A 19,564-nucleotide genomic window follows, 5' to 3' on the forward strand; every position below is an offset into this window, starting at 1 on the left:
AAGCATCCAGACAGAAAAACAGACCTCAGACTTCCACAACCCTCATTGCTAGAATTCAATCTAGAGAGCCTTGAGATAAAGACTATGACCCGAGTATTTTTTTTTTCAACGTTTATTTATTTTTGGGACAGAGAGAGACAGAGCATGAACGGGGGAGGGGCAGAGAGAGAGGGAGACACAGAACTGGAAGCAGGCTCCAGGCTCTGAGCCATCAGCCCAGAGCCCGACGCGGGGCTCGAACTCACAGATTGTGAGATCGTGACCTGAGCTGAAGTCGGACGCTTAACCGACTGAGCCACCCAGGCGCCCCAACCCAAGTATTTTTTTAAGAAAATTTTTATGTTTATTTACTTTTGAGAGAGAGAGACAGACAGACAGACAGACAGACAGAACACGAATGGGGGAGGGGCAGAGAGAGACAGAGACACAGAATCCAAAGCAGGCTCCAGGCTCTGAGCTGTCAGCACAGAGCCCAACATGGGGCTTGAACTCGCGAGCCATGAGATCATGACCTGAGCCAAAGTCAGACACTTAACCAACTGAGTCACCGATATGCTGCCCTCCCTCCCCCACGAAGCGTTTTCTATGAAGAAAAACAGAAAGTAGTCTCATCTGTACCAGGCTTTCTGAAAGCAATTTCTTAAAAACATCCTCAGCTACACACAGCCTCCTAAAAAATTTACTGGGTCTATACTTAAATTTGTCATGATATGAATTTAAGAGTGGAGGAACAGTAATAATTTTAAGTGGGTATAAGCATTAATTAAACAGAATGAAGTCTAAATAAACTTGGTCAATGTGGGCATAAACCTTAAATAAAATGTTAAAAACAATTCTTCAAATAAAAAAATAATTTTAGCATTTATGAATAATTTGATTTTAATAACCCTAAATTATGTCAACAAAAAACTAGAACATAGAGGAGTTGGAGAAAGAGAAATAGTATATGTGTCCTATTTCTCACCTTACAGAAAGAAAACTGTCAAATATCATTTCTTCCTGGCATTAAGAAAAATGAGATCATGCCTATATTAAAAAACAAGCAAAAGCCTTAAAGGCATCAATAGTTGGGTTTTTTTAAAGAGATAATCTATACCTTTTAAGTTACCAAAGAAAAATGAGCAAATAAAATATAGTCCAGACAGCCAAAGGAAAAATGTTAAATAGCTCAGGCAATTCTTATATTGTTAATTTAAAAAAAAGTAAACAGTGCATAGAAAAAAAAATCTTAATTAGGGGCCCCTGGGTGGCTCAGTCAGTTAAGCATCTGACTTCGGCTCAGGTCATGATCTCACAGCTCATGGGTTTGAGCCCCACGTCTGGCTCTGTGCTGACAGCTCAGAGCCTAGAACCTGCTTCGGATTCTCTGTCTCCCTCTCTCTCTGCCCCTCCCCTGCTCACACTCTCTCCTTCAAAAATAAATGAAACATTAAAAAAAAAATTTTTAAAGGAACAAATCTTAATTCTATAACAACATTCATACACACACACTCACACGCATAGTTAAAAAACTGGGAAGTTACGCCAAAATGTTAGATGTGGTTGTCTCTGGGTAGTGGGATTACACGTGGTTCTGATAGTCGTCTCTATACTCCTCTTGGTTTTCCAAAACCAAAATGTAAAATTAGTCAATTGTCTGACACGCTCCTTAGCCTTTTTCACAAGCCTACTTGTAAACTTACATACATTTACACACAAATTTATACACAATCTTCTAAATACTCTTACCTCTTTCTGCTCACATGCTTTCCCAGAAAACAGTGATAAAGTACCAACGAATGCTAATACAGAATTTGAAAAAGAAAAAGAGTCTGCACTAATTAAGTATTATGGGAAAGAGCTATTAAGTTACAAGAACTTACTTGAAAACTTAAAGCAAAACTTGAGAAGGCCCTTCTACACTCTGGAAGAGCAGGCAGGGTGAGGAGGGGGTAAACACTCCCCCTGACCTGCGCATGGCAACCCTCCCCCATGCAGACCCGGAAGCTGGGCTGTGCCAAGAGTAAGGCCAAGGTGTAAGGGCTGGGCCTTGCAGTAGAGTTTTCAAAGGGTTTACAGAGGTTTTCTATGAGCCTCTACTTTGGAGGATATGGAAGAAACTACAAAAGAAAAATGGTGGCAAAAGAGGAAGAAACATTCTACAGGTGCAAAGACTCTCCTGGGATAGAAGCTTCGAGATTGAACTATAAGGGGTTGCCTGGCTGGCTCAGTCAATACAGCACGAGACTCTTAATCTCAGGGTCCTCAGTTCAAGCCTCACATTGGGCATGGAGCCTACTGTTAAAAAAAAAAAAAAAAAATTAGGGGGCGCCTGGGTGGCGCAGTTGGTTAAGCATCCGACTTCAGCCAGGTCACGATCTCGCAGTCCGTGAGTTCGACCCCGCGTCGGGCTCTGGGCTGATGGCTCAGAGCCTGGAGCCTGTTTCTGATTCTGTGTCTCCCTCTCTCTCTGCCCCTCCCCCGTTCATGCTCTGTCTCTCTCTGTCCCAAAAATAAATAAAAACGTTGGAAAAAAAAAATAAATAAAGACATCTTGATAGTTGATTGTTGATTAATTCCACTTTGGAACACATAAGTTGTCTTTAATCATTAAATCAATGTAAGAACGTCGAGCTCCCCACACCAAAACATTAAACACATATGAAGACTTTATAAAATCTTTTCAGGATTAGGAAATTTGGTGGTGCCTGCATCGCTCAGTCAGTCGAACGTCCGACTTCGGCTCAGGTCATGATCTCGCGTTCCGCGGTTCAAGCCCTGCATTGGGTTCGGTGCTGACAGCTCAGAGCCTGGAGCCTGCTTTGGATTCTGTTTGTGTATCTCTCTTTGTCCCTCCCCTGCTCACAAACTGTCTCTCTCTGTCTCTCAAAGAATGAAAAATCAAAAAAAAAAAAAAAGAATTAGGAAATTCCAAATGAAATGCCAAAATGAGCATACTACCTTCTATAGATTCAATCAACAGCTTGGACTCATTAGGGGAAGCAGTGTGGGTGTTGATAGTGATAGGTGTCCTGGATCAAGATACTTAACTTCTCTGAATCACAGATCTATATAAAGGGGATAAAAACAACTACCTCTGAGGGCTGTGGAATTTTTTTAATGTGGGTAAAGCAACTCAATAAATAATTGGCAGTGAGATACAGCCCTTGTAAGAATGCTTCCCCAGATTCCATAGGATTTCTTAAGATTGGTGCCTACGTATCAGGACAAATTCTTTTACAAGTCACGAAAGAAAAATGTCTCAACACTAGGAGCGTGGGAAGATAGATTTTTAAGACTGATGATCTTGAAAGACACAGACATCAAGAAGTGGGAACTCTGAAAACCAAGCCTTAATTAAGTAGGGTTTTGAAGTCTAGAAACTCCAGTGGTTGATTCCATTATTTCAGACTGCAATCTCTGGGGAGGGGTCTGAAGGCTAACCATTCCTGAATGATACACTGACTCAGTAAGCCCCCACCACATGCACTACCACCGTACTCTTCTATCTATACACTCATCCTTTTTCGGATACTCCTTTCCTTTCCATCTGCCAGTGGAAGCAGTCCCCACCCAGCACAATGAAAAACCTAGGATGCTACTTTAAAGTACTTCACCGCCTTTGTAAATGACCGACAATTGCCTTTAAGGTCACAGTTTAAGGGGCACCTCAGTGGTTCAGTCAGTTAAGCGTCCCACTTCGGCTCAGGTCATGATCTCGCACTTCATGAGTTCGAGCCCTGCATTAGGCTCTGTGCTGACAGCTCAGAGCCTGGAGCCTGCTTCGGATTCTGTGTCTCCCTGTTTCTGCGCCCTCCCCGCTCATGCTCTGTCTCTCTCAAAAATAAATAAACATTTTTTTAAATGCCGTTTAAGGTCACACTTTGAGATTCATTGGAAATCTAGCTGAGGTTTGCAACTTACTTTGCTGCCATTCCTACTTTAATGAACTCATGTATAAATTCATTTCAAATGAGCAAATTCCTCATTACTAGAAGAACTGGAAAGAATATAAAATTTAATGTCTTCTTTCAAAGTCTGGATTATGGCTAGGAGTGCTTTAATATTCATCTGTAGAAAGAAATTATTAGAAACTAGATGATTTCTAAAATGCCTTCCAATTTTAATACTCCAGGACTCTATTATTTCTACATCGTTGAATCAAGGGAAATTAATATAGCATGACTAAATAAGGCAATTTGTGATCTAGGCTACACGGAGGTTACTCTCTTTGCGGCTAAAGGTATTTCTTAGAATACAGTGCTAAACATGTAACTGCATTCTGCAACCGATGCAAACATGTTCTAATTGATCGGAGGGAGAAGAAAAAAAAAATTCAACCCAGGGTATCTGCGTGGCTGAGTCGGTTAAGCTTCGACTTCAGCTCAGGTCATGATCTCACACTTTATGGGTCAAGCTCTGCATCATGCTCTGTGCTGACAGCTCAGAGCCTGGAGCCTGCTTGGGATTCTGCGTCTCCCTCTCTCTCTGCCCCTCCCCCGTGCATGTGCGCGCTCTCTCTCTCAAAAATAAATACTTAGAAAAAAAAAAATTTTTTTTTTTTTAATTCAGTCCAGAGCGCCAGCAATTCCTCTGTGAGCTGGCGTGGCAGGGAGTGTGTGGGGTCAGTGAAGCGTCAAGTTACAGAGCAAATTAAAGGTCTGAAAGAGAGTGGCAGGGTCTAATCATCTACTGTCTGAGGCTGCCAGAATGGGACCCATCACCCTTCCTCACTCACAAAGGACTGTTCCACGTACGCTAAGCATACAGCTAAGGGCCCCAACCATCTTTTATTAAAAAGGCCTTCAGTTCCAAATAGATCTTTATGGAATTATTTCCTTCAAGTTTTTAGTTCTGTCATATTAAAAATTTCCATGAAAAAGTAATCAAAACCTAATGCTTACAGTGTTCTGCCACAAAGAAAAATATTGTGGGTTTTTGTTCCTATTAAAAACATGTGTTACATATATATACATAATTATGTAAGTTCCAGACCCATTGTACACATATCTATACAAAAACCCTTAGGAAAATAATGATAGTAGTTTTGCCTAAGCCAACACAAGTCACAACATCATATTGTGCTCTGTCCATAACACCCCTCATTAAGCCAATGCTTTGAAAAGGTCAGCAAGCGATGACTATTTCTGCATATTTTGTGGCATAGGTTGCAAACACGAGATCCATAGGGATGAATTAAGGTCACTTTTAAAATTCAGGGGCGCCTGGGTGGCGCAGTCGGTTAAGCGTCCGACTTCAGCCAGGTCACGATCTCGCGCTCCGTGAGTTCGAGCCCCGCGTCAGGCTCTGGGCTGATGGCTCAGAGCCTGGAGCCTGTTTCCGATTCTGTGTCTCCCTCTCTCTCTGCCCCTCCCCCGTTCATGCGCTGTCTCTCTCTGTCCCAAAAATAAATAAACGTTGAAAAAAAAATTTAAAATTCAAATAGTACTTTCTCGGCTTGGTTGGCTGAATCGTGTGAATCTGCACTATTTTTCCTAGGGGAAAGTTAATTTTAGAAAGGAGAAAAACTTTGCCAGGAAAACAATCACATTGGCTCAATACCTGGACAGTGACTCTTTTCTTAAAAGTTCAAAACGCTTCAAGTCTCCTACTTGTCCTTAATATCCTTGAAAGCAGGTACCCAATTCCAGCCCCATTTCATAATGAGCATCTCATTCCATAAAAAGTTGGAGGATTTCATAGGATACCTACTGAATGGTATTTTTAAAAAATTAGCCCTTTACCTCAATTTTCCAAAGACAGACAAAATAAAAATATTTTCCCTGGGAGGTAACTCTGAGTGTTTGGTAAGTACTTAGAATGGCTCAGATGCAGATATATATGAAAAGCAATAGAGGTACATCTATGACAAAGTGCAAGGCAGAGAAACATTTAGTATTTTGTGCAAGTTCAAATACAATATAACTTACAGACACTCAACCAATTCAGCGTAGAAGAGCTTGGTTCAAATAATTAGGAATGTAAACAGAATCTAAATTAACATACATGATAATTCTTCCTTCCGGTTCCTAGAGATAGAGTGCACTTGGATGTTCAGCTTTAAAGGAACCAACATGTAAAAATTCCAGGGGTCACTGGCAGAAAGTCAGGCAATGTAAGCACCGTAGGGGAAGATTTTCTGATTTCCACGGAACAGGCCTCAGTCCTTTCTAATCGCCAGAGTACTTTTGAAGGAATTCTTACATTTAAAAATGTGAGGTTTCAAAGCTAACTCTTTAACAAGGGCCCTCAGAAGTATGGTATTTCTCTCCACCCTCTATTTGAATTTCAAATGCACGTTAACCCTCCCTTCCCAAAATTGCCAACTCAAAACCCACCACCCCACCAAATTCATCAACTTGAAGGAAACCAGCCTTCACGGTTTTTATTCTCCGGGCACGCTACCATTTCCAGGTGATGCTTATCATCAATTGGGTGCCCCCTGTCCCTCGTGTGCCGACCTTTCGGACACTTTGAAGTGATTACGGGGGGGGAAGAGCACGTCTCCATCACCTGGATTGATTTTTCAAGACACAGAAGCTCGCGGGCGCGCGCGCACACAGCCTTCCTCCCATTTCCGAATCAGGATCTCCGCGCTCCAGCGGGACCTACTGCTTTAGGCTGCGATCAAGTTCTAGGGGCACCGCAGTCACCCAGAAAACCTTGTAAACTCATCACAGTATTTAATTTTCGGGGAAAATAACCCCCAAAGCGCCTCCACCTATTGTTTAGTGCAGACAGGGACGATAAGACGGTTCACCTACCTCGACCGAGGGTTATTACCACCCCCACCCCCACCTCAAAGTTAGGAATAGAAACAGAAGGTGGGGGCGGGGGGGGTTATGTTTTGGAAGGACAGCAGCTGCGATATTTCAACCTGGAAATTACTGCGGAGTCCAGGGGAGAACGGCGCGCCGGAGCTTGCGCCATACACCTGGAGAGGGTGGACGACCTCCCGCCTGCGAGCCCACCCGGTCCCCCACCCCACCCCCCGCCGCCAAGCCCGGATGCGGGGTTTCGGGGGCTGCCCTGGGGAAGGCGGACGAGGGTCCCGCGGGCCACGGGGTAGCAGCGCAGCAGGCGGAGGATCCCGTATCTCTCCCCCCCCACCACCACCACCCCCCAGCCCGGGGCTGGCGCGGTGCGCAGGAGACCGCGGAGGGCGCAACGAGGGGGTCCGACCAGCACCTGGTGCGGCCGGCCCGGCTGCGCTCCGGAGAGGGCGCACCCCGCGCCCCTGCTTACCTTGCGCGCGAGGTCCGAGTCCGGAGCAGGGACACGGGGAGGGTCCGCTGTCAGCTCCTGCGGGCGACGCTTCAGGTATCAGAGGCGCGCGGGTCTGCCGGCTCCCAGCCGCCCCGCGCGCTCCGGGGCCCCCTCCCCCGGCCCGCGCCCCCGGCGCCCGCCCGCACGTCGCCCTCCGCCGCGCTCCCCTTCTCCCCCTGCTGTTTATTCCGGAGAGCGGTGGCCCCTCTCCCGAGCCCTCCCTCCCCCCGGCGCGTGCACGCACACACCTCCCCCAGAAATGCGCTCTCTTTCGGAAGGGGCAGCGACTGTGGTCCTTGAAATTCTGGGGCTGGGCGACTTCGGAAAACCCCTTCTAAAATCTTCCACCTACCCAGCGAGGTTCAGGGCAGGCACCGCTTCCATCCGTCCCTGCCTCCTCCGTCCTCCCTAGCCTTAACCACATCACTTAACGCTTGATTGTGCTCTGAGAATCGCCTGCCAGTCATTTTAATTTTTCCAAAATAACTCCTTCCATCTTACTGTTTTAAAAATGTATCGCTTCCCGGCCTTTTGGCTAAGATCAAGCGTAGTATCTGTTCTTATCAGTTTAAAAATGTAGATGTCCCCACTACTTAAACTTGGGTTGCCAGGACTTGAGATTGGCCTCAAGAAGGGTACGTTCAGCTGTGCAAGACAAGACAGGTCAGGTCTCTTTTGCCAGCACTGTCCACACCTGCCACCTGTCAGGGCCCCAAGTCAAGGCGAAAGCATTTAATTATACCTGGCTTTGCTGACTGAGCATGTCTGGAGCCTCCGTTTCTCAGGAAAGAGGCACTTCTGAAGCCAAACTTCTGGGAGGGAGCAGGTGGATGTATTGAAGGAGAGTTCTAAGGCCAACGAAGTAGCAATGGGCAGAGCATACTGAATAGTATAAAAGATAAGAACGACGGGAAGGGATCTGTGGAAACATCACTGTATCATTAACATGCAGAAGCTGGGAGTGGTGATATAATCCCTACTGGGAATGTGGAAGGTGATTTGTTAACTGGCACTCCATTTATTCATTCATTCATTTACCTATCAATGTGATGTATATTTATGGAATAGGTTAGAGGCATCACAACATTATTCATTCATAGCCAGTCATGTCACTCATAACTTTAAGGATGCCAGGAATCAACTGATGAAACAACAAGTTTGTAACAGAGTCCTGGACAATGCAAATGGCTATTAAAGAGACTCCAGCTTTTTTTTTTTTTTAATTCTGCCAATATTTATTGAAAGCTTGCTAGTTCAAGACACTGCTGGGTGCTAGGGGTAGAAGAATTAATAAGAACAGCAACATGGTGTGCCTGAGTAGCTCAGTGGGTTGAGTCACCAACTTCAGCTCAGGTCATGATCTCACAGTCCGTGACTTCGAGTCCTGTGTGGGGCTCTGTGCTGACAGCTTGGAACCTGGAGCCAGCTTTGGATTCTGTGTCTCCTTCTATCTCTGCCCCTCCTCTGCCTGCACTCTCTCAAAAATGAATAACCATTAAAAAATAAAAAAATAAAAGAACAGCAACATCCCTAACGTCACAGAGCTGAATAGAGGGATACACAGTGAACAGCTGTTAAAATTAGATGCTCGGGGTGCCTGGATGGCTCAGTTAAGCATCCGACTTCAGCTCAGGTCATGATCTCATGGTTCCTGCATTCAAGCCCCGCATCGGGCTCTATGCTTGAAGGTGCAGAGCTTGCCTGGGATTCTCTCTCTTCCTGCACCTCCCCCGCATTCTCTCTCTCTCTCTCTCTCTCTCTCAAAATAAATAAGTACACAAAACAAAACAAAAACTAAGTAGATGCTCTGATGCTGATGCATGATGCTGGTGCACCTGGAGGGTAGTCTACAACAAGCCCAGAGGCAGTGGCTTTTAAGCTGAGACCTGAAGAATGAATGTAACTTGGCCAGGGACAGGAGAGTAGCAGGAGAAAGAGTTTTCCAGTAGCGGAAAAGCGTGGAGAGAAAGCCAAAGGTATGAAAGAACAGGGCAATTCAATGAATTTCAAGAAGCTCATGATGGCTGTTGGATTCTTTCTTGGGTGAGGGAGTGCCAGTGGTTCGGAGGAAGAATGGAGAGACATGACTGGAGAGGTAAGCAGAGGCCAGATTATGTAGAGTCTGCTAGGCCATGTTTTAAAAAAAAAAATTTTTTTTTTAGCTTTATTTTTTGAGAGAGAGAGAGGGAGGGAGGGAGAGAGAGGGAGAATCCCAAGCAGGCTCCACACTGTCAGGACAGAACCTGACGCAAGGCTCAAACTCACAAACTGTGAGATCATGACCTGAGCCGAAACAGCCTGGCTGCTTAACCAACTGAGCTACCCAGGTGGCCCTGCTGGCTGTGCTTTAAAATTGCACTTGATTCCACAGATAATGGGGAAGCATTGAAATGTCACAGGCAAGGTAACAAGATCAGATTTTTGCTTGAGAAAGACCGCTGGCTGTAAGCAGAAAACAAATGAGGAGGGGAGGTAGGGATGAGAAGGACGCGGAGAACTCTAGAACGGGCACTACTCGGTGCATACCAGTGTGCAGATCCTCCTGCCTTTGTGGCATCTAAGTTCAGTCCTATGACAAGTCCCTAGAGAGACAAACTTTTCCTGAAGGGATGCATGGAGGCAGAGGAGAGTCAGTGGTGGTAAACACTGAGAAACAATGGAAGTAAATAGAAATTAGAGAGAAAGTGTTGTTTACCAACAGTCATTGACGTTCTTCAATCTGAACCCATCTGTCTGAAATCCAAGTTCACTGTACTTCTATGATGCCATGCTTGCAGACATGTATGGCTGGGAGCTCAGCTACCTTGCTGCAACCACTGTGGGCTGTAATCAGATCTAAAAGAAAGCATGAGTGCCAGGGCTGGGGTGCTGGGAGGCACCGGGGCTCTTGCTGGGTCCTCTCACCAGACTCTGAGAGCAAATGGGCACAGGTGAAAGCAGTGGGGGTAGGGGGAAGCAGGCTGACCTTAGGACAGGAGAGCAGAGCACAGCCAAACATTTTTATTTTAAGTAATCTCTGCCCCCAAACGTGGGGCCAGAACTCACAACCCTGAGATCAAGAGTTGCATGCTCTTGCAACTGAGCCAGCCAGGTGCCCCAAGACAGCCAAATAGTTTACCCCTAGAGCACTCTCTTCATTTTTCTTTGTTGTTGTTGTTTCGAGGTGATTTACTGCCTTCTCTCTCTCTCATTAGAATTGTATTCTCCTCAATTTTCCGTCATATTTTTTCATTTGTTTCTCCTTTTACTTTCTCTCCATTTCTTTCTGCTTTCTTTCTTTCCTCCTTGCTTCCTTCCTTGATTCATTCCACAGATATTTTTGTAGCTACTGTGTTTTGTATCTTGATAGTAAATACTGGATATACAAAGATAACCAAGGGTGAGTCTTTGTCCTTGAATTTCACAGTAGGTAGATCTATGAATTAGGATATGATGGTTGCCAGTAACAAATGCAGTGGAGACAACAAAGGGGGAAAAGGGAATTGCTTAAAAGGTAGCAGGGCTCTCACCTGGAAACTGCATGCGTGGATACAGACGGGCTTTCTCAGCAATCTGGAACTGCAAATTGAATATAATCATGATTCTTTGTTCCTCCTTTATCCTAATTCACTTTCATCTTCATATTCTCTCTCTCTCTCTCTCTCTCTCTCTCTCTCTCTCTCTCTCTCTCTCTCTCTCTCAATTCCAAATCTCCAGGGAGGGGATTAACCAGCCTTACCTGGGTCAGATGCCCAGGTCAAGGAAGAGAAGGTGTCAGGGTCATGATGTAAACACATGCCCACAAGAGTTCTTCGTGTAACTATGGAGATGGTGGCCAACACAGAACTGGGGATGAAGAGGGAAGGGTATTTGTGGAGTTGGGGGTAAGGCAGCTCTTCAGAAAAAGCTCTAGGCAGACAACTTAATAAAAGTTTATTCTAAAGGTAGGCACATAAGTAATTACAATGTAATTTCATAAGTACTGTAATAATGATAGGAAGGAAGCAGTAGAGGAACATACAGCAGGGGGAGGAGGAATCTCAACTTCACAGAGACACAAGGAATGTTTCACGGAGAAGGCAATGTTTTGAGTTTTGAAAGCTTAACCTCTGTTTGCTAAAAAAACACAATAGTTAGTCTGTAGAACTTGCAAGATTACTCCTTGTTTGGTTTTCAGTAAGGATGAGGCTTCAGGCAGAGACCAGGAAGGATTCTATTACAGCATTTAGGGAGAGAGCTAAATATGGCCGAAAGATAAGGTGTGTTAGATCTAGAGATTTAGAATCCAGAAGAGTTGATGTGGGGAGTTGGGGAAAAGGGAAAAGCCAAAGATAACTTCAAATATTCAAGTCTGAGCAACAAGGTGGACAACAAAGAGATGAGATGAATCAGTAGAAAGGGGAGAGATTTGCTGGAGAAGAGAATGGGTTTCGTTTTTGATTTATTGAGTTTCAGATATCGACAGGATACTGAGTGAAGAAATCTTAATAGTGGATAAGAGTAGGATACTCAAAGAGAAAGTTGCTAAATGCATTGATTTGGACTTTATCAACCTAGAGATCATTCATACTATGGATGTGGAAGAGAGCACCCAGAAAAATCACGTGTAACCAAGAGCCTATGGGGATCCCTGAAGGACATCAACATCAACAGATGCAGGATAGCTAACAGAGGAGGAGAACCAAGAGAAAGCAATGCCATGTGAGACACTGTCATGCAAGAGAAAGGGGTTTTGAAAGAAGAGGATGATGGGGTGCCTGCCTAGCTCAGTCAGTAGAGCATGAGACTCTGGATCTCTGGGTCATGAGTGCAAGCCCCATACTGGGTGTAGAGATTATTAACATAAATGAAATAAACTTTAAAAGACAGAAGAGGATGGTAAAGAGTGTCAAGTGCTGTAGAGAAGCTAAATACTATTATAGGAGCACGCAGAAGAAGCCTTTCAATTGCCTATTTGGGGATGATTGTTGGGTCTTTATGAGAGCAGTTTTGGGGAGCACAAGTTAAAGAAAGTACATTGCATTTTATCAGGGTTTCTCAGTCTCAGCAATACTGCTGTTTTGAACCAGATAATTCTTGTTGAGAGGGCTGGCTGTCTTGTGTTTTAGAGGACATTTAGCAGCATCCTGGGCCTCCACCCACTAGATGCCAATAGCACCTCCCCAAGTTGTGACAACCGGAAATGTCTCCAGACAATGTGAAATCCCTTGGGGGCAAAATTCCCACACCCATCCCACTTGAGAACAACTGCATTAACTTGAGATGTGGATGGGACAATTTTCTTTTCCTAATTTGCAAATATGTGTTTATTCTAAATTTAATTTTATAAACCCAAAATGCCTACGGGATAAATACTCACCCAAGCCTTCTCTAGTTCACTTAGAGAATAAGTTCATAAAAGGCTATACTCAAAACAAAATTTATAGGACTATTTTAGAGTTGGGTGTATTTTTTTCTATAGTGGCAGGAAGAAGATCAGTCATTATCCAGGGGTAGGGATTGGACAGGTGACAGGAAGGATAACAAAGGGGCACAAAAAAACTTGGAGGTGGTGGATATGTTCCCAGTCTTGACTGTGGTCATGGTTCTGTGCTGTAAACATATGTCAAAACTCATCTGATAGGATACCTTCTTTTTATTATTATTTTTTTAAGTAAACCCTGCCCCTTGATCTCACAACCCTGAGATCAAGAGACTCATGTTGTACCAACTGAGCCGGCCAGCTTCCCCTAGGATATTTTATGTAATTTTATTTCATGCCAATTATATCTCATATAAAATGTAAGGAGAGAGACAGAGAGAGAGAAAGAGAGAGAGAGAGAGAGAGAGAGAGAGAGAGAGAGAGAGAGAAAAGAAGGAAGGAAGGAATGAGGGAGGAAAGAAGGAGAAAAAAAGATAGGTTGCCTGTATGAATACCAAGGAAGAGTAGGTGATAAAGCTGGACAAGTAAAGGCTCGGAGTGTCATACATTTTGTTGCAGGTTTGAATTCTATCCTGTGTGTAATATGGGAAGCCAACAGAATGGTAAACATGGGTGTGATCTAGATATATCTTTTGCCTAAGACAACACCCCATTTGGATACTCTTGTGACAATGTTGATGATTTCTAGCCAACTTGTAGTAGAAAACGCTTCACTGCCTCTGATGTTATGACCTGGCCAACAGAGATGGCACTAAATATAATCTAAGCACTGAATATTAGTCCATAGGTACAAAAGCCCCCTTCGCCACAGATGATCTTAGTTGACAGTCAACAAGGGAAATAATACCAAAGCTCCATGCTTCTCTATTTCTTTGGTCTCATTCAATGGAACAGCTGATAAGGATATACTCATGAACTACGTTACAAACAATACTTGCCAAATATAGAGCAAAATTACATACCAGGGCCAAAATCTGGTAACCACTTATCCTTGGTCCTCCAGCTTTTATAATCACACCACCATTTCCCTCGACTTCTCCTACTGCTTACCTTGAACAGCCTTCCCTGGCCATTGTCACAGCAAGAATATCCAGTTTATCAACCAACTGGATATTGTTGCAGTCACATATTTTCAAACCTAATCTCAAATTACTGAACTGTGTACTTTGGCCAGCTTCTTTCTACCAAAATAGAGTATGATATCTTGTTTTTAGAAGGACCAAATGGGTCACTATATTTATATTTATGACGAGGTTTAAATAAGAATCTGGTCATCAGTTTATTCAAGCCATGTTAATTTACTGAGTTGATATATTGCTGGAAGGTCTTTAAATAGCATCCAAACAATAGACTCATGCCACTAAGAACCAAGAGGGTTCATTTCAATTAAACAAATATTTTTAAAGTATCTACTATGAGTCAGGCACTGATCCAGGAACTAGGAGAGAATAATAAATAGCATGGACATGTCTCTGCCCGTGAAGCTTATGGTCTGAGAAAGATAGATATGTGCATGTAAGAGTTAGATATGTGTATGAGAAAGATAGATATATGTGTGCAGTGTATGTAAAAACTTTCTCAAGCCAAAATGAGAAAAAAAGTTTTAAGAATCAGCGTTGTTAGTATTTCCAAAATAAAACCAACACATAAGCACTGTTCATCTCAACTGTGCCTTATCTGGTTGCAATTATCAGACCCTTATGTGCAGAGACAGCAACGCTCACCAATTATTCCACATGTGCCCCCATGTTGCCTGGATTCCTTGCAGTTCAGTGGGGTCTTATGACTAATCTGGCCACTGGCCAGTGAGCAGAACCCTAGAAGAGCAGGAATGAGTCCTCCTCCTTTCGTATTCCCCTAGCACCGTGAACTCCAAGCACTTGTGCAGAGATGGCGGCTCTACAAGATCAAAGTAGCCTAGAGCAATGAGTAAACCACTTGACTAGAAGCCCTGGGAGTTGCCTCAACTGACGGAAAGCTTTATAGAATAAGAAATAAACTTTTGAGGTTAAACAAAGCCGCTAAACTGCTGTAAAGTGAACTTTTGCCAAATTAACCTGCCCAGTCCTAACACATCATCTCGTCATGTTAAACAAAAAGCGTTCTGAATCTTCATGATGAGCGAGTAATAAGAATTAGGTGTGCATTCCTTTGGCAAATATTCATTAACCGCTAACTATGCGCCGGGGTGGGGGTGGGGGGCTGCTTCAGAGGGTGAGAATACTGCGATGAATAACCCAAAGTGCCTGCAGCTACAAGGAGCTTACGTTTTAGTGGGGAAGACAGACAGTAAAACTTTTGGGTAGTGAAATTCTGGATCTTGACCCATTTTCACTAAGTCTCACCCCTTTCATTGCCTGACCTTCTTCCCTGCTCAGCTCAGATTCTGTGCTCCATCATTATATCCAGTGTCCTGTCCATACCCTCAACTCGCTCCTCCCTCTCTCCTTTCTTCGTACTTGCCTGGCAAAATCCCAACCTGGTTGTACCCAAACCTTTGCCATATTCCCAGCTACTCCCAAGTAGATGAATATAGCTGGAGGAAAACCATAAGCCTAACTGGTGCTTTGACCTCATGAACACCAATGTCACTGGGTCCTTCTTGAAGCATCCTGGCAACCACACTACCTTCCCTAATCCACTCATCCCCATTCTCCAGGACTAGCTCGAATTTCCTCTCTCCTGAAACCTCCCACGATCTCCTCCCACGCTCGCTGTCAGTGATTCTGCTCCTGCTTTCACTGAGAAACGTAAAGGACTAACTTCTAAAACTCCCACTTCGTGTGCCAAACCCCACCCAGCGCCTGGACCCATAGGCTCTACTTTCTCTCGTTACTGTGTAGAAAATGTCCACTGTCCCATCCAAGGACAACCTCTCATTTGTGGTCTACATGGAGATGTGCCACCCAGATACCCCGTCAAGGCAGGACCTGCTGCGCAGCCACAGAGAGCCCATCTATCAGCTCCCTCCGGGTCTGCTGCAGCCATGGAGTCACTTGGCCTGAAGTCATGCCCTTTCTGGGGTGGCGTGCACGCAGTGGCTAAGCAAGACGGGGTTCTGAAAGTCCGACCAGGAAGGACACTCTGAAGAGCACTCCTCGAGAGCTCCCCACGGGATTGGCAGAGGCTTCATCAGTTCTGCCTAGGTTTGACCTCTTCTTCTGCCCAATCTTGCATCCCTCCCTTCCTTTCACAGGTATTGATCTCCCATAACTGTCTGGCACCCAACTTCTGCTTCAGTATCCACTTACAGAGAAGCCAACTTGATATCCCTACCATACCTACCTTAGATCAGCTCCAGCTCCTGTCCCCTCCCTCTCTTTCACCATGAACTTTCCCCCTCTCTACTGATTCATTCCTATCATCATATGAACCTTCAGTAATCTCCTCCTCCTCCTCTTCCTCCTCCTCCTCCTCCTCCTTCTTCTTCTCCTTCTTCGAGAAAGAGAGCACACATGAGCAGGGGAGAGGGGCAGAGGGAAAGGGAAGAAGAGAATTCCAAGCAGTCTCCGTGCCCAGTGCAGAGCCCAACGCAGGGCTCGATCTCACCACCATGACATCATGACCTGAGCGGAAATCAAGAGTGGGATGCTCAATGGACTGAGCCACCCAGGCGCCCCTCTCCCTTCTTAAAAGCCAAACTCCTGGGGCGCCTGGGTGGCGCAGTCGGTTGAGCGTCCGACTTCAGCCAGGTCACGATCTCGCGGTCTGTGAGTTCGAGCCCCGCGTCAGGCTCTGGGCTGATGGCTCAGAGCCTGGAGCCTGGTTCCAATTCTGTGTCTCCCTCTCTCTCTGCCCCTCCCCCGTTCATGCTCTGTCTCTCTCTGTCCCAAAAATAAATAAACGTTGAAAAAAAAATTAAAAAAAAAAAAGCCAAACTCCTTTTGAGCTCCTGCTCCATTTCTCTGCTCCGCTGAACAGGAAAATTCCTAGAAAGTGTCTAAATCCATTTCTTGCCTACCTGTCTCACTATAGCCTCACTCCTGGCACCTTCACGAATATCAGCCCTACAGAAACAGCTGTTGTCACTGATAACGCATCATCGTGATAGCCAATGGACAATGCTCAGTTCTCTTGTCACCTGATCGTTTAGCAGCTTCTGACCCAAGTGATCACTTTCTCCCTCTTAGACAATCATCTGGCTTCGTTCTGAGACACAGCTTTCCACGATTTTCCTCCTCCTTTCCTGGCTGCAGTAGCTCCCTCTCCTTTGCTGGTTCTTCTTTCTCTCCTGAATTTCTAAACACTGGAGAGCTCCAGGGTACAATCCTGACCCTCTCCTCATCTTTACCATATTCACTCTGTTAATAATATCAGCCAGTCCCGGGGCTTTAAATACCATCTACATGTTGACAAGTGCTAAATTTATATCTTGACTAGAGCTTCTTCCCCTGAATGCCAGACTCTCACATCCAACTGCCTATTCTGAATCTCCATTTAGATTAACAAGAATCTCAAACCTAGTAGGTCCAAAACAAAACAACTGATTCCCTTCCCCACCTCCCCCATCAAAGAAAAAGGAAGCCCTGTCCCCCACCCCTCAACCAGAGGTCTTCCTCATCTAGGTAACTAGCTACTCCATTCTTCTAGTTATTGAACCAGAAAACAAAAGTCATCATTGACTCCTCTCTGCTTCTTATACCCTACATTCAATACGTGAGAGGATTCTTTAGAATCTCCAGTCTTTCTCCAGCACTCTCGTTTATTTAAGGTCTCTTTTCAAATGTCATCTTATTAACAGTTATCAAATATGCAAAATAAAGTCCCGTCCACCTTACTGGTACTTCCTATCTTCTTTAGCCTGCTTTACCTTTAACAAAATTAGTCACTCAATACAGTCACTTATTTGTTCATTGTCTCAACCAGAATGCAAGCTTGAAGACCGCAGGGGCTTAGTCCTGATCCCTAGCTCCCAGTGATGGGCAGGAGGCAGGTGCTCAGCAAATACTTCTGAATGATACATGAATGAATGGAAAAGGATGGAAACGGAACAGTGATGGTGTAGGGGTAGCAGAAGCACATGGGCATAAAGCTAAATGATGTGAAGGTGCAAACCATTTGAAGATGGAGGGAGAAACGATCCTGGCAGGAAAAAAAGTAGAAAGCTCAAAGGTAGGAATGAGCCAGGCTTTCTGGGGGAACATCAAAGAAGGCTTGTGTGGTTGCAACAGCCAAAGGTCTCAGAGAGGTGAAACGTCAACAACTAGATTACATAGGACTTTGTGAACCGTAAGTATATTTTTAAGTTTATTTATTTTGAGAGAGACAGAGCAAGCAGGGGAGGGACAGAGAGAGAGAGAGGGAGGGAGAGAGAGATCCCAAGCAGGATCTGCATTGTCAGCACACAGCCCCATGTGGGGCTTGAACTTACAAGCCATGAGATCATGACCTGAGCTGAAACCAAGAGCTGGTCGCTTAACCGGCTGAGCCACCCAGGCGCCCCCCACCCCCCGCCCCGAACCATAAGTATTTTGAATTTTCTTCCAAGTATGGTAAGAAACCACTGAAGAGTTTTAAGCAAGGGAGTACCCAATCTGAGATTAAAAAAAAAAAAAAAAAATAAGTCACCTTGGCTGCTGTGTGACTAGCAGGGGGGTGGGGGTGGTAATGTGGAAGCCACCTGAACAGTGAGGCTGTGTGGAAATCCAAGCAAAAGAGTGAACAGAATTTGAGTGGCATCAGTAAAGTGGGGAAAATAGTATAAGATTTGAGGGTAGAAACGACTGAATTGGTTTGTTCTCGTTAGGGGCACAAAAGGAAAAGAGAGGATTCCAAGAAAATGTCTCATTTATGCCCTGCAATCTGGAGTCCATTCAGGCAAATTTAACTCATCCTATTTCCATGAAGTCCATTGAGTAATAGGATCCTTTGGACAGCTGTGGTTGAGTAGGGGGAAGAAACGAAGGGCATCACATACAGAAAGGGGCAGAAATATTACATTCGGTTTTGGTAACGAAGAGTTTTCAAAGGTGTCTGCGGAGCTGGCCTAGAACTCTGGGAGGAGGGTCTGGAGTGGCCGATACCGTATTTCCTGTTATCTCCCTCTCTCTCTCTCTCTCTCTCTCTCTCTCTCTCTCTCTCTCTCTCTCTCTCACACACACACACACACACACACACACACACACACACTACTTTTAGGGGCCTAAAATGGGCAATACCGTACTTCCTGTATTATCTCACACACAATTCCCCTACATTTACGAGCGTGGATTGGGCAATACCGTATGTCCTCTATTATCTCCCCCATATTTATGGGTCTGGACTGGGCAATCCTGGACATCCTCTATTATCTCTCTCACACACACCCCCTACATTCACGGGTATTACTGGGCAATACCGTATTTCCTCTAGTATCTTTCTCTCTCTCTCTCTCTCTCTCTCTCTCTCTCTCTCTCTCTCTCTCACACACACACACACACACACACACACACACACACACCTACATTTACAGGTCTGGAAATCGCGCGCACAAACACACTCGCTACATTTACAGATCTGGAAATCGACTTGTCTCTGGTGACGTGAACTTCGAACGTGGTTGGGTCTTTTTCCCTAGGGCGCAACTTAAACAAGGCATGGGGTCCTCCGAAATACAGCGGTTTCAGGGCTCACCCCCAGCACGATCTCTGGACCCTAATGGAGATCACTCATTTAGTAATCCCTTCAACCTCTGTGAAATACTGCAGGTGGCGACTTCCTGAGATGGAAACTTCTCTACCACCAGCCGCCCGCCCCTCCCGGGCGCAGGCTGCCCCCCTTTTCCGGGCAGGAACCGAGGAGACAATGCCCTGGCAGGCCCCCTAGCGTTCTCGCGGCCAGCCCCGCCAGGTCGGCCGGCCGGCCGGCCGGGACGCGGCCCGCACGCCTCCCCAGCGGAGAGCCCAAGCGCCGGCCCGCGCGGCCCGGGAGCGCGCCGTC

General features: G+C 45.2%; 2 protein-coding genes and 1 pseudogene across 2 annotated transcripts in view; 2 read left to right on the top strand and 1 right to left on the bottom strand.

The window, feature by feature from the left end:
- The window catches only part of RNF144B (ring finger protein 144B), a 184,220-nt gene extending 176,875 nt beyond the window's left edge, over positions 1-7,345 (bottom strand). The window contains exon 1 of the mRNA XM_040460601.1: positions 7,225-7,345. The gene's annotated coding sequence lies outside the window, so the exon portion shown is untranslated. The remainder of the gene's footprint in view (positions 1-7,224) is intronic.
- Positions 7,346-7,760: 415 nt separating this feature from the next.
- Positions 7,761-7,921, top strand: LOC121020641 (uncharacterized; annotated as a pseudogene).
- An 11,519-nt stretch (positions 7,922-19,440) lies between these two features.
- DEK (DEK proto-oncogene) overlaps positions 19,441-19,564 on the top strand; it is a 31,359-nt gene continuing 31,235 nt past the window's right edge. The window contains exon 1 of the mRNA XM_040460530.1: positions 19,441-19,488. The gene's annotated coding sequence lies outside the window, so the exon portion shown is untranslated. The remainder of the gene's footprint in view (positions 19,489-19,564) is intronic.

Source organism: Herpailurus yagouaroundi, unplaced genomic scaffold, assembly GCF_014898765.1.
Source record: "Herpailurus yagouaroundi ecotype Mexico unplaced genomic scaffold, PumYag 250, whole genome shotgun sequence".
Classification (NCBI taxonomy): Eukaryota; Metazoa; Chordata; class Mammalia; order Carnivora; family Felidae; genus Herpailurus; species Herpailurus yagouaroundi.